Genomic DNA, 5,650 nt, shown 5'->3' on the forward strand with positions numbered 1-5,650 from the left:
TTTCATTCTAATGTGAGACCAAAAGTTAATTGGCAAAAGATCGACATGAAGTGATTCGTCATGCCCAAACATGCCGATCGTTCAATTTACAGATCATCAAATTCCTCGAATAGTTGAGATAATAGCAAAAATAAGTAGGGAAGTAGAAGCAAGAGGTCTTCAAATCACTTTTGCATGATTAAAAAATGGATAAAAGTGGTTTTTCAATGAAACGTGTGATTAAAAATGAAGTTTGAATAGCTTAAAATTTAAAATAATCTTTAAAAAACAAGAGATGAACACAAACTTTTTGGAGTAAGAATTACAGCTTGTGTATATTCTTACCGACACCATGATGTGCTGAAGTATATGAATTCAATAGTTGGGGCACCATTTGTTCACATACGTACTTGAAAAAGTGATGTCTATTCAAACAGATTACATTGTACAATTATGTTTATATGCTTTTTTCTTACTATACTATGCCAGTAATAAAAAAAGGTTGAACCAGGAATAATTAAGCATGGAAAGAGGTGAAAAGGTTGCAAAATTTTCTCATTGTGTTTGCTTGAGAACGAGATTTTAATTGAGACACTTCATAACCCCCCAAATGGAAGCAAACAATTCTAGATTTTGAAGGAAATCAAGATTATTTGAGGTCTGTCACAGGTGCTGAAAAGTAGCAGTTTCCTGATAAGAAAATGAGGCCTCAACTTGCGAGTAAGAATACTCCAAGGGACTGTCGTAGAAGAGCAATAACGTATCTTGAATTGAATTCTTTTGATAAGAATCCCTTTCGAAATCCATCCTTTCCCTTGGTCTAATTTCACACATTATAACGAAAGTGGAGTTGATGTATCATAGACTGAAGATTGGCGAAGTAGAGAAAATTTCCTTATGCTATATCATTCAATCAATTTAATCTTATCACGAATCACAATAGCACCGTCAATGCGTTAAATTATACCTATAAAACGGAAATATAATAAATATAATAGAATTTGTCAGATTATTATTTGTGAGAGTTTTGCTACACTGATAGAAGGGATTGACAGATGGCATAACAGAAGCAGAGGTATCAAGCATCCATTAATTAGAAAGAAAGAAAAAAAAAATAGTTTTTTGGTAGCCAATGAAATCAATCCATCCGCTCCTCTGTTACCTCTTCGGACAGCTGTTTCCGTCAAAGCAGCTTAATGCATTAAACATATCATAACAGACCAACGTAACCCTCGACATTGACATCAATGAAATGATTCATAATTGAACCATCTTTCCGCAAACCTTTTTTCTTTTTGAGAGCCGCAAATCTTGAAAAAAAGGAATTAGGGAAATATTTCATATGGAAAAGGATAGTAGGTAATAGGTGCCCATATTCCACGTACCAAGGCCCTTTTTGGATGCACTCACTGCTGTTCGCTAGGATGTCTACTCATGACCTCAGTATCAATTGTTACTATTTTTTTTCCCTAAACTACTCATCGTGGTTCCCTTTTTAATAATTAATGATAATGATAAGCAAAACACGAACTTATGAGGAAAGTGTCGACCTCAGTTTCTATATGGATAATGTAGTCAATAGATCCTAATGTTACTCATGTTCATGTGGTATATTTTCCGTGTACTTAGACAAATCGTTGAAGTATGTGGGGTCTTCTTTAGATGTAGGGGTGATCGTGAGTACTTCAACGGTCAAATTAGTCAACTTCTATGGATATATTTGAATATGGGATGGACAAAAGACATAGGCCACGTTAGTATACGAGCACTAGGGGTAGTAAGAGAACAAATAGAACAATATTGCTATGTATGTAAAATTGTATTACTTTAAATGACACTAAATGTGAACTTTTACAATAGAAAAGAAGAAAAAATTACCATTAGATGAAAAGACACGTGGCTTCATTCTAACTGTCGATGCATCTTTTCCTAGAAGTCATTCCATCAATCTTAGGTTCAAGAAAACTTAATGTTTCTGAAAAGTTAGCAACCCTATAGCCTAAGTTTGAACTTTGAAAAGTAAATTGACAAAATTGACTATGGGCATCTCCCACAAAAATATCACATTAATCAATCACAGAAGAGATTCCATAGGAAAGATCTCTTGGAATAGGTGAAGTGAAAGATGTCCCCTCTCATAAGAGGATAATTATTGCCTCGATTTTACTCTGTAGCAGGTTATAGCACCTTGCCTAAGCCATGAAGGGTCGACCTCTTCATGACACCTCAGCTAAGGTCATGCATCACTTCAACTACCTCAGTTATTGCCTTGGCTAGGATAGGTAGGATAAGAATGTAGAGTACGAGCTTGTTGAAGCTTTCTAACTGGCTGCCACGTGGTTGATGTTTGGAACCTCGTCAAATGAGACATAACAAAACTTTCAATGTATTTTTATTTAGAAAAATAAATCAACCTTACTTCATCAAAGGGCACGTGCACAATGCAAAATTGTAAAATAAAGCTCCACTTCGTCATTTGTAATCATATTTCATGTCATCATGAATCAAATGAGATATTTTTGCTGCTCATGTTCACTCTTATAATCGATGTCAACAATTATCATGAAAATTTGTGGGGTTAATTGGGCGTAAGGCGTCTGTAGGTGGCTTTTTAAGTCCGTCGTCAAATCCCAGGGCTCAACCTTGGACAGGAGGTGGAAACTATCAAGTTGGAGTACTGTAGGGGCAGAGGAAATTTTCGGTGGAGCGGTGAAATGTGTAGAGATAAGAAAGAACACCAATGCATACATCACTGCACTTCCACTTGACACCTATCGTAATGATAAACGACTCGTCTCGCCGTGACCTTCTCTTGAATATCCACATCTTCTTTAATGTCTTTATAGTATGGTCTACAATGTCGTTATTAATTGTCACTTATTTTTTATCGTTTCTATTTTGAAATTATACTAATTTACTCAATTTTGCTTCCCAGGTCCCTTTGCATCCCTGGTCCCTAATCATTCATTAAATGATCAAGGAGTCTTTGTTACAATTTTATAGGTATTTATTAGATATTCCAATCTCCAATTTTGCACAAGTTAATCCCTTCTGACAATTTTCGTGCTGTAACCTCATCTAAAAAAAAGGTTGAACTCCAACCTTAAGGGTCCCTACCGCCCCATCTCGTCCCTGGAACATCATAAGGGATGTAAATCGCGGGATATGCCCCCAATAGGTTAGAGAACAAGAGCTTGTCCATACACTGGTACCTATAAAGAGTCCAATTCCATATCTCAAGAATCGAACCCTCACATTGCGACTGTCAGTAAGGTTGAGACTACCTCACTCCTGTCCTTTATACCACTGAATTATGCCCCGGAGGGACGCTATAACCTCACCTAATCCCGATAGGAGGTGGTTCTGGTATATTTAAGAGAACTACAAAATTACAACCAATTACTTGTTTGGATAAAATTATAAGTTGCTGAAATTATAATGTGAGAAAGTGAGTGGCGAAAAAGTGTGCAGTAATTATGAATCTTACGAAAAGTATAATTAAAATCAATGTTTGACTTCAACCATTAAATTATGAGGAACTTATCACAGTCCATTTTCGAGCTTAATTGAAAAGGGATTGTCGCACAATGCCCCTATGTTAACTAGATGTTTGTTCTTTATTTTTCATTTATGAATCCATATAAGAAAAAAAATAAAGAACACAACACTATCGAAAAATTGGCAAAGTAATGCAACTACAAATTTCACGTCCTTTATATCTTAAGTATATTAATATATAATTATACTTTATAACGTAATTGACATATTGTGTTCCTATTTGTTCCCTAAAAAATCATCCCCGTCTTAATGATGTATTAATATAGGGTAATTTTATTACTATTACCATATCAATTTTTATTTGTTACACCGGATTATAAACACGTCATAATTAATTTTTTTTTTTTTATAAATACACCATAATTAAACTTAATTTAAAAGGTAAAAGGAAAAAAAATTGGATTACTTTATAAACTCACACTAACTATTACATATTTTTTGGAGATACTATTTTACCCTCTCTTAATGGATTACTTTATAAACACTAACGTTAATAAACATTTTTCATTAATCATTGTTTTAATTAAAGATAGCATTAACTTTTTAAGGACGTGAATGATAGACTTTGTATATACTTGTAAGAGACAGTTGTTTTATCTTATTTCAATTCAAACCAACTTGTGACATAACGTCCCTTCGCGAGTTTCACTTTTGTCAAAATTCATTTTCAACCACGCATTCTTCCATAAATTAATTCAATACGTAAATTCAAAATTTTCTCTATTTTTTAATAACATATTCTTCCAAAAATCAATATTTCAAAACATATTTTTCTCAGAAAATGAGGTTCAAACAAGTACAACGTTTAATAATAAGAACAAATTTATTCAAAAGAAGAAGAAGAAGAATTGGCACAAATGATTTACATAACACGTCAAGTTATTATATTATGGAACTTGACAAAAAAGAGGGAATTTATCCACCCAGGGCTTAAGCTACAAACGAATAATTGGTTGCAGAAAATAGCATGTTATCGATAATATAGTGGTTGTTGAAGCCTCTTATCATATGAGTAATACTTAATTCTCACTTTGCTTATTTGAAGTTAAATATAGTCATCCAGTAATTAACATTAAATATTTCTAGTACAAATCACGTGATTGATGCTTAAGCACTGAAGAGAATGCAAGATTCAGTAATTTAATATATTATTTTTGTTAATAAATTCATCAGAAAATGCCAATTGATAAAAGTCAACCCGGCCTAGTTCAATTTAAACGTTTAGAGAAAAGAATTATGGTTATGTGCCAGTTATTTTATTTATCGTGATAACTAAAGTTCTAACTGTCGATTTGTAATACATGAATATGCTTTTACTGGTGTTGAATATTATTTTTTATTAAATTTTATTATTATTATTCTTGAAAAGGACTTCAGCGATTTTGTCAAACCCTGAAAATTACTTGAATTGCATTTCATGAAATGTCTTTGAGGCGTCTGCTCATTTAGTACTACCCAATTCTTATTGAAAAGTAAACACATGTTTATTAAGTTTGATTTACACAAGAAATAAATAGCGAGATTCTAAAATTCTGAACTTTGCTATTTGTAAACTGATTTTTGACACTTTGGTTGGTGCTTGCATTGTTGTCAAGTGTCAATTAACTGAAAAAAATGTTTGATATTTAAACTGTTCAATAGGGTAATGCTACATAACAAAGTGTAAACTAAAGTGTACATCATAGTGTACATATAACAAGGTTGAATGAAGTATGACACTTCTTTTAACTTAAGATTTGAATGCAACTTATTAGTCTTTAATGTGGTAATTAATGACTAAAAATCAAACCAAAATATTAGGTAAGCATGTCGCAACACTAGTCATTTAATATTCCAACTTCTTAGTCAGCTACCAAATCATTTTAGTATTTATATCACCAAAAAAGAATCCTTGATTAAGACACTAATATAAGTCAGAGAGTTCTAACAACCCTTCTAAGTATGTTTGGCTAAGTTTAAAAAGTTTACTCATAAATAAGTTTGCTAATGACAAAAGTGTTTTTGTAATTAAGGGTCAAAGTTAAAAATAAGCAAATTACTGATTGACATAAGGGTTACTTACAAAATATTTAATATTTTTATTTAAAAGTGAAAAAAAAAAAAAAAAAAAAAA

The sequence above is a fragment of the Olea europaea genome, chromosome 17, assembly GCF_002742605.1.
Source record: "Olea europaea var. sylvestris chromosome 17, O_europaea_v1, whole genome shotgun sequence".
Taxonomy (NCBI): domain Eukaryota; kingdom Viridiplantae; phylum Streptophyta; class Magnoliopsida; order Lamiales; family Oleaceae; genus Olea; species Olea europaea.